The sequence below is a fragment of the Alligator sinensis genome, unplaced genomic scaffold, assembly GCF_000455745.1.
Source record: "Alligator sinensis unplaced genomic scaffold, ASM45574v1 scaffold124_1, whole genome shotgun sequence".
Classification (NCBI taxonomy): Eukaryota; Metazoa; Chordata; order Crocodylia; family Alligatoridae; genus Alligator; species Alligator sinensis.
The window spans coordinates 1,556,250-1,566,607 of NW_005842020.1; positions in this window are offsets into that span (position 1 = coordinate 1,556,250).

A 10,358-nucleotide genomic window follows, 5' to 3' on the forward strand; every position below is an offset into this window, starting at 1 on the left:
GCTCAAGGTGAACAGCATGCTCCGTTCCCATTCCCTGTGTGAAGGGGCTGCCCCCTGTTGGGCATGCTCTATGCCCTGGCCATTGAACCACTGCTGCATGCACTGCAGAGCCACCTGAGTGGTGTGGCCTTGCCGTCAGCCACAGGTCTGTCCATTGGCCCTCTGTTCCGGCTGTCGTTGTATGCAGACAATGTGACCATCTTCCTTAACACCCAGGGAGATGTGTGGGCCCTGACAGATTGCCAGCAAGCCTATGAATGTGCCTACTCAACCCATATCAGCTGGGTCAAGAGTAATACCCTGCTATTTGGCACATGGAATTAGTGTGACACCCCTCCCCACCCAGATTTGCCGGGGGGCCTCACTTGGCACTGAGAGGGCCTCAAGCTCCTGAACTTGTTCCTGGGGCCACTGACCTTCATGGTGTGCAACTGGAATGGCCTTGAAAAGGAGGTGTAGGCCCACCTGCAATGGTGGCACTGGCGCCTACCCAGCTTGTCCTACCATGGACGTGTCCTCATCTCAAACAACCTGGTGGTGGTGGTGACCCTGCAGCACTATTGCACCATACTCAACCCACCACAGGACCTACTGGCATCATTTACTCCCACAAGCCATCCTTTACCTACTTGTCGCCAACGGGAGCCAGAGCCTGGTTCACCTGGTGAGCAAGGTGGCCGCCTTCCACCTGCAAGCCCTTCAGAGACTCCTCTATGGTGAGGAGCACCTAACCTGGCAACAACTGGTTTGCAGAGGCTGGGGACCTTTGACTTCAACTACGAGCTCTTCCTGCTGGACATCACACTCCTGAACTGGGCAGTGATTCTGGCCTTCTACCATGGCATGGTACAAACCTGGCAGGTCACCTTCCACCTCCAGCCCCAGGCCTGGCACCTGCAGTTCCCACAGCTGCACCGTGGTGACCCTGGTGCACAACCCAGCCCTGAAGCCATGCCAAAACTGGCCTCTGCACCTCATCCAGGTGCGTGTCCTCCACCTGAGCCATCTCTTTGACCCTGATAGGTCAGCCTGGCTCTTGCCCGAGGCCCTGATGACCTGGGTAGGCATGTGCTCCTTCCATAGTGTGGGCCATCTCCTGTGTGACATCCAGGCTGCCCTCCCACCGGAGGCAGCAGCCACCCTGGATGACCATCTCTGGGCATGCCAGGTCCTCCGCACTGTGGATGCCCTGAGTGAGGTTTTTCCCACACTGCCAGTCACCCTGGCCATAGGCAGTGAGCTGGCCGGAGGACCTGGTACCCTGCTGATGCTCCCTATGCCTCCTGACAGTGACACGTGTTGCCCCTTTGCTTCTCTGTCACCTAGGAGATTGTATGCCTGGGTGCTACATGTCTGCCATGCCCAGGTGCTGGCGGGCCACCCCAATACACCATGGTGATGGTGCCTGAGGCCACCAGATTCCCCAATGGCCCACCTGACTTGACGCACATTGTATAAGCCACCAACCGCCAAGAAGACTGGTGACCTGCAGTGGTGGTTGTTGCATAGCATCCTAGCCACTGGCACGTTTGCATCCCACTTTGACCCAGCCACCTCAACAGCCTGTTCCTTCTGCCCTGAGGGCATTGAGGAGAGTCTCTTTCATGCCTTCCTCAACTGTCCATGCCTGTGGCTGCTCTTTGTCACCCTCGATCTGCCACTGCGGGCGCTGGGCAGGAGCCTCTCAGAGACCACCTACATGTGCTCCTACCCGTACCAGGCGGCTGAGTGGGGTGCCATCTGCCTGGCTAATTTTCTGCTGGGTCAGGCCAAGATGGCTGTCCTCAAGAGCCTCTGCAGCTGGCTTCCCTGGACTGTCTTAGACGATGCCCTGTCACTTTTTGGCCTCCTGGTGTTGGCTCACCTCTTGCTGGAGTTTGAGCACACTGTGCTCTGGTGGGCAATGCCTGCCTTTGAGGTACACTGGGCCCTGTGTCTCATGGAGGACCGCTGTCCTCAATATGTACTCTGATGTCATGACCAGTCTGGGCGACCGGGCATGTTCAGTGGCGGACTGTGACTCCCAGCTTGCACCATGCCCTGGACCCTCACCAGGCTGCTTTTTGCTTTTTTCCTTGTCTGGGAAGTTGAAGGTTTTGTTAAGTGTACTATTGGATAGAACAGGGTAGGAATCATTTGTTTATAGAGGGCTTTGGTCTGTACGACTGTGTGGCTGGGTGTCCTGACCACGTAATGGCATGTTAGGCATGACATGCAATATTGTGAAGGTGTCTGCCATGGTGTGATGTTATGAATGTAATGGCATGCTGCTTTTAGCTTGATAATGATTTGCTTTTCTTTGCTTTGTATATTAAACTTGGACACCAGAGGGGGCCAACTTTTTGTACCCTGGACCCCTGAATAAAGTAGCTAAAAAGTCAAAAGTCCTTCCTTCCATGTGAAAAGGTGGGGGTCCAACAAGGGAGCACCAGGACTCCACTGTGGTGATGCCTCCCCTTCTGCAACTGCCTCCCCTACACAGCCCTCTCAGGCAGCAAGTGAGTCAGAGATCACCCAGCTGTCCATCTCCTACAGGGAGAAATCACTGGTATCCACTCCCCAGTCTAGGAATTAGTGTGCCAGCCCACTTCCCCATGCCTCACCTCCAAGTTTCTTTGTTGAGTTTTGCTCATGCAATGTTCCCTCTGACCCTAGACCCCTCCCTGTTCCCCATCCTAACCACCCCTCTAGGTTATTTTGCCCATGTCAAAAACCTCCCACCCCCACTCCTGCACCCTTCCAAAGGTTTGCTGGTTTGCCTCAATGGGAAAAGGGACCAAGTTCTGACACGAGAAACATTCAACAGGTTTTCTTTATTAAAAACAAGACAAGTTTGGTAACTACAGCAGGAAAGATTGAGGTTTGTTATTAGGGGTAACTTTCTAACAGGGGCTAAGTACAGACAGACAAAAAGCCTAAGGTTGAATTGATTCACTCTTTTCAGGTTAGCCTAAGCTGTGTAGATTGAACTGAGAAGCAAGTGAACATACCTTCACTTGTGATTCCGTAACGTACCCACATGCCTGCAGTGGCCCAGGCCAGAAGGCAGGGATACTAAAGCTCATCTCCCTGCTCAGCTGGAGCAGAAAGCTTGTGTCAAAGCTAGCCCACCCACCTTGCAAAAGGAGGTTACAGGGGAGGTACAAATCATCCTGGGATGCTGGGAGACTGTGAATTAACTTGAATCTGGATGGGATCTGGGACAGAAGTTCAATAAACTGATTTAATTTAACCTAAATCCATTAAGTCTGTTACTACATTCTTCCAGGGTTATCTTAAACCAGTTTTGGCCATTTTGTAAGCAGTTCATGTGTGCTAAACTTCTGTTGTGTTACAGAGTTGTACCAGTTTCCAATCACATATACTGGTTTATGTGTCACTTCTGTCCCTAGCCAAGGTGAGTGATTCATCTGGAGAGGTTGTTCAATCTCTGTCACTGGGACTTTTTAAAGAGCATATGGTGGGATTGTTTTAGATATAGATGGTCCTGCTATGTTCAGGTTTCCGCACTTTCCTTCAAGGAATCGGATTAAATGATCTGCTGATATGTGCACCCCCCCCCCTTCTTTTATTCCTGAGATTCATTATAGTCCATTCAGAGAGATTTGTAAAAGGGAAGGCTCACTGTGTATTAAATATATTAATGCATTTGTGTGTTATAATTAAATGAACAATTACATGTATGTGTTAGCAAATCTGCAAGCAATTGGCATTTAATTCTCTGGTAAATAATTTGCTTACTTAATCTGGCTGTGAATTTTTGGTTAAAAATAGACTTAAATGTAGTAAGCCATTTGTATGGTTTATTTTCTCATTTGACCCCCTAGGCCTTCTATAGAAATGTAGTTCAAAAAACAAAAATCATATATTATGTATTCAATGAATCTCCCATTGCCATAATACCTTGAAATGTCAAGTTATGGCATGTTTATGTTGTGCAAGGTTTTGGCAAAAAGAATTGAATAAATAAATGAATATTTTATACTTTGCATTAAGTTTTCCAAATCTTTATTGAAAGGAAGGATAGGGAAAATATTTCAAAAATAAAATTAAAATTCTAAAAGATATTGATTCAATTATCTTTATTAGAAACCAAGGTATAGAACTTTCCATGCTTAAATGTAATTTATCTCATAGTCCTTAAAAGCCTCCAGTCCAATTTATATAAGAGTATAATTACCATTTTAATGTAGCTTTTCCTTCCACCAAAAAAAAAAAAATCATTCCTGGGTTTTGCAGAATCTTGGATATAATTGCAGAATCTCTAAAATTATGATAGTCCAGCATTATGCTAGAGCTGTCACTTTATTGACACGTTAAGAGTACATGTCATCAAAACAATAGTGTGAACAATGCCTAGAAAAGCAGCTCCTCCACCTGAGCTTGCACTATATTCTTTCCTTTTTATGGCTCTGTAAATTGAGCTATGTATCACAATGGTTTCCTGAGAGAACTGTAATCTGATTTAGAAACATCATCAGACTGAAGGGAAAACAAAGTTCATTTTTAATTAATCTAAAGTGAACAGTTTCAGTTTTGAAACAAAGCATATTCTATCATTATTCATGGATAGTAGATCAGTAATTTCTTACAATTTATATGAAGCAGTGACTTCTTAAAAATGATTGGGTATTCTTGGGTTTCATTTTATTTTTGTTTGTCTGTTTTGGTTATATAAGGGTACGTCTACATGTTGCCATATAGCGACATTGCTATGGTTCTGTGTTTAGTACTCCCTTTTGAAAGTGCCAAGTTTCTTTGCTGTGGTCTATATTTTTTAAAGTTACTAGTGATTTTAAGGTAGTGAGGTGATATGAAAATCATGTCTAAACCCAATTCAGACCAGTCATTTTAACATATTATGAGAGATGATAAAAAGCTCCACAAATGGTGAAACACTTTATTATGGACATATGTGTGTCTGTGAGTACAATTAATATATATTTATTATTGCTACATACAGACAGACATCCTCCCCCTTCCTTGTATCCATGTTTAAATTTCTTTGTGTGTGTATAAATATATATATATTTAGCAATGATAAATAAGTATATTCAGCCATAAAATAGATATCCCTATCCCTTGTTGTAAATGTATGCACAATATTTAATTTGAGATGCAAGCACACCTTAACTTTTTAGTTCATATATGAAAAATCAATATTTTCCCCCTTAGTAATATGTAATTTGTTTTGTTACTGTGACCATATGTGTCTGATATGTTAGTGATTAAGCACAAAACATCTTGGGAATATATTAGAAGCCAAAACTCAATTCAGTCTTGCTTTGATAAGTTTAGATTATGTCATTATCCTTGTAATTTTTTACACTGATTAGAACCAAATAAAAAGTTTCAGCAATACAGAATATTTTTTTAAGTATTTTTTTTTAAGCAATGCATGTGTTAGAGCAAAATGGTACCAATATTAAAAAATCCCCTGGACTTCCTTTGAAACTAAGAATTAAGAGAATCATTCTATTTATTAGAACAGACAAGGGACAGTAAGTTGGATATAGAGAACACTCTTTTATTTCATTATATTTGTGACCTCACCAATGGCCATCTTCATGCCATAAGTTATTACTTAGAGTTTGTGAAGAACATGTTTCTTAAATATGTTTCTATATAATAGTGTTTTATAAGCAGATACTATCGAGGTATAGTGAATTAAAAATGAACTACTTTTGCTAGAGAAGTGTGACAGAACACCCTTTAGAGTGTCTGTCACTTTAAGGGCTGGAGCAGGGAGCTGCCAGGTGGCTAATGAGAGCAGCCATTTTGGAGAGCGGCCATTGTGGGAGAGCTCTGTTATAAGAGCAGAGCATTTTGAGATCAGCCAGCTGGGAGTAACATTGCCTGGTGGAGCTCCTACTCCAGGAATATCTCAGAGGTAAGGGTGAGGCTGTGGGGGAGGAGGAGGCTGTGGGGAAGGAGGAGGCCTTAGTGGTCCTGAGCATGACTAAAAACTGCACCCTGCTGGGTTAGGGAGGCCTGGTGGTCCTACCTGTGTGGGACAGGGCCACTAAAATACCAGGACCAAGAACCTCCCTAGTGTAAGGTGTGTTGGGGCACCTAAACCACTGCCCTCACCTTTGGTTGGGCTGTATGATAAAGATACACCTGTGTGCCCAGTTTGGCCTGGCCTTAAGCCAGGGTATCATCACAGAGTGAGGCATCAGCGAGGCATGGGATACATGTAGGGATGGTAGGAGTGTGTAATGATTGCCCAAGGCCATTTGGGTACATGAAGGGCAGATTTCCACCTATTTGACATCATAATCATTTATCAACAAGGTGAGCAAGTTGGGCAGTTTGCCCAGAGAGATGGGTGGAGCCATATTAACACTGGGCCTGGAAGGTGCCTTTGTCACAAGGAGCATGTAAGAAAACAGGTAGAAAGATGATAGCTGAAGTATTTCCAGATTATTGTACCAAGGTGTACAAGGTGCCCTTTTAAAAGTGGAAGATGAGTGGATTAGTAAAAAAACTAAATTTAGTTGATTGACCACTGTATAATTTTTAAACAGTAGGAAAGAGAAAATATGAGAGTTGAAAGTCCTTTCTCTGGAGGTAATCCAAACGATGTTTCAAAATTTGTTTAGTTGAAACACAGTACAGTTTCCTTATAAAGAATCCCCAAGGGACTGGGAGAAAAGTTCATTAAAACCATGTGTTTACTATAATGGTGTTGGTTGATTTCCTACATCATAAGGGGAAAATATTGGATTCTGTTCTTGGGATGGTTAAAAGCAGAAGTGTGTTATAAACTTGCAATGTGTTGCCTTTTCTTCACAAGTTGTGACCTGAATGAACACTGTGATCTTCCATAAGAATATAGTATAAGCTGGTCAGGACATGTACTTAGTTGGTGTCTCCTGCCTCTAGTGAAAATCACTGTTCATTTTCCCATATATTTTATGCCACCAACCACAATGCCACAAGAAGTACAAGTGGAATTCTGGTAGCTGATTGCACTACCCCATAAGGAGAAGAGATTGAGGTCTGAAATGTTGGCTTTGGAAACAGATGACCTCAGTGTTTGAACTGAGATGCTAGCATAGTGTACTACTCCCAAAGGCCAGAAAGAGACAGAAGCCTCTTTGCATTGTTTTTTTTTTTTTTTTTTTTTTTTGGGGGGGGGGGGGTGTTTGTTGGTTTTTAATATCTGGCCTCCATTTTTCAACTTTACAGAGTTATCTACATCCAGTTACTTTGAAGAATAGCTGTGTTCATCTTTTAGGATAAACAGGGGTAAGTAGTGGTATTGTCATTGGCTGCATAAAATCAGCCACACAGCAATATGTGAATATGGGTTTGTTTGGCTGTCTGTTTTTTGGAAAAGAAAAATCAGATAAAAATATGTGGATGAGTTAAGACCAACTGACAGAAATGGTAGGATAGGAGTTGTATAGGTGGGAAAGAATAGGGAGAGTCATGCTGTAATAATGTAAGCAGTAGGCCTGTGAAGCAGCAAGTATTCACTTCAGATTCAGCCAATTCGGAGGGACGGTGATTTGATTTGATTTGATTTGATGATGCAAATCACTGTCCTGATTTAATTCGGATTCAGAGATTCAGTCATAGACTATAATGGGAAATCACTAAAATACTTTGTAAATTTTTTGCATATTTGGATAAAGACAGCAGGGATGGTCACCCCTTCTGAGGACATAAAGGTTTCCAAGTTTCAAGAAGATAGGTGCAGGGTTTCTGTGAAAGTGCACACCAAACTGTTGAAAGCAAAACTTATATCACTTGTGTGTGTTAAGACAGACTCATGGAAAGATCACAGTCACTGGCCAGCTACAGATGTCAGTATCGGAGCAGTCTTTCTCCCCATCTCAACCTTTTCCATATATGGAAAATCACCCCATCCTCCCCTCTCTTCTCAGCTTCTGTTTGCTGCAAGCCTTCTGAATCTCTGAATCTCTCTGAATCGATTTTGGAGGCTTCCAATTTGATTCAGACCTTTTAATGGGTCTCCCAATTTGATTCAGATTGAAAGATTCAGCTGCCAAATTGGGCCAAATCTCCTCTGCATCAAATTGCCTACTGAAGCTTCGCATAGCCCTAATAAGCACTCGTTCAAACTGTGGTATGATTTCCACCCCCATTTAAATCAATTGCAAAAAAAAAAAAATTCCATATGGGTATGGTCAAACTTTCATTCAGAGGCTGAATATATGTATTAAACAGTTATTTTTAAATTTTATTAATTTGCTCTTTTTTTTTTTTGCTTAGTAAAATCAGATTAAGCCATTAGTGCACATTTCTTCACTAAGCCTGTTCCATTATCAGCTTCCAGTGCTGCTCTTAACACTAACAAAATGACTCTCAGAAAGAAGATGAACACTTAATTTAACATTGTTGTAATGGTTTTAATATTTGTCATATGAATAACCACACATTATTTCACATTAACTGGGAACAGCTTGTGTTCAGAGTAGGCGACAATGATCAAGCCTTCATGACCACAGCATATGCTGCACATTGTGGTACTTACCCAATGATACTATATTTCTTGACATTCTTCAACAATACATAACCCTGTATAATACTTGGAGTGTTGTTACAGATTCACACTTCACACATTCTAACTCTAAGGAATCGTAGGTGGCTAGCGTGTGCTGTGAACAGTCGCATGTTAAGGGTTAACACCCTCTCTAAGATTCACAGCTCTGACTTGAGCTGGAACATATGCTTCCTGACACCAGCTGGAAATAATTCTCACTGGAAGAGGTATAACTTTGAACTTCTCAGAGGACACTTAGCTCTCCTTTTTCTGCCTTAATATGCAGATACTCCTGTCTTAAAAACATTTAATATGAGAAAGGTAATGTCTAAAAACACCCTTATATAGACAAGGAAATATGATTAAAAAACAATGAGAATACCATCAGTAGACAAATGCAGTAAGTGTACCACTACTGATTTAGAAAGAATTGCTTTTGTCAAATAAGTTATTTTAAGATTATTTGGAATTATTTTAATTTAAGCAAATGAGACTTTGGGGGTTCACATTGTGATATGTTACTACATATTACTATATGAATACATATAATTTGCTAAAAATGTAAGCTTTGAATAGAATCTTTATTCCAAAAACAAATATTGATATTTTCAAACCAAACTGTTTCTAAACTTTTAAGTATTTTCATCACATTATAGTAGACTTGGAAAAGACCTCAAAGTTCATTGATTCTGACCTTTTGCACAAATTTGGGATTTGCTATTATTAAACCCTCCCACACAGCAGTCTTGAGAAATCTGCAATATCCTTATGGTTATGGTAAATAGTACCTTGCTCCCCAAATAGTTTTGTTGACTTCCTTAGGGAGATACTGTGAAGTCATGGTGCTACTCAATAGGTGCATCTACACATCACCGGATGGTGATGTTGCTATGGTGCTGTGCTTTAGTACTTCCTTTAGAAAATACTAAAGGAAGTACTAAAGCATGGCACAGTAACCACCGTACTGCGCCATACATGTGGTGCAAAGTTAGATTTTGCCGCTACATCACAGTAGCAGTGCGCTAAAATGGGGGGCGGGGGAGTGGGGGAAGGAGAGGGGTGCCACTACAGCAATGTAGCTGCTGATCACATGTAAACTTATATGACTGCTATGTTGCTGTAGTGCACCATACAGTGATGTAGTGCATTGCTATGGCAACATAGGGCAATGTGTAGGCGCATCCGGTATGAATAAAGATACTTCTTCACACACAATACACTTGTACTCTGGTGCATGCCCATGTGAGATGAGCCTTTCTTTGATCATTCATGTTGCATTGTTGTACACACACGAGACCCTGTACACCTGTGTTCATGGTGCCACTCCAGATATGTATACCCGACACTAGGAACCACAAGCTTCCTGACTAGGAGCAGCAGCAGTGTGTGGTGGGATCATATTATCTGGCATGACTAGAAATGGCTACAAAGTTTCTGATTGAAGACATACACTTTGAAGGAGGTTGGGTAGGCTGGGGATATGATTCTTAAAGTATTCTTACCCACAAAGTTGGGCAAAATGAATGTGCTTGAAATAGTTGATATTTGTCAAAGAATGGAGTTTCCAAATTGGGCTAGGGCCAATGGTAGAACGTTTGCTCATAGTTTGACAAGTGTGCTTTATGAGTAAACAGTGTTTATTTTACATACTGTAGTTTTGTATTTGTTTTTGTTTTGTTTGCAACAGTGTTCAAAAAAGCCAACATCATGCTTCTATTTTAACAGAAGTATCACTTGTAGGGTAAGGGGCATAAGTCTTCCACTCTACTTGCCGATAGTGAAGACTCACCTGAAGTATTGTGTCCAGTTCTTGGCACCACATATCAAGAAAGATATTGACAAATTA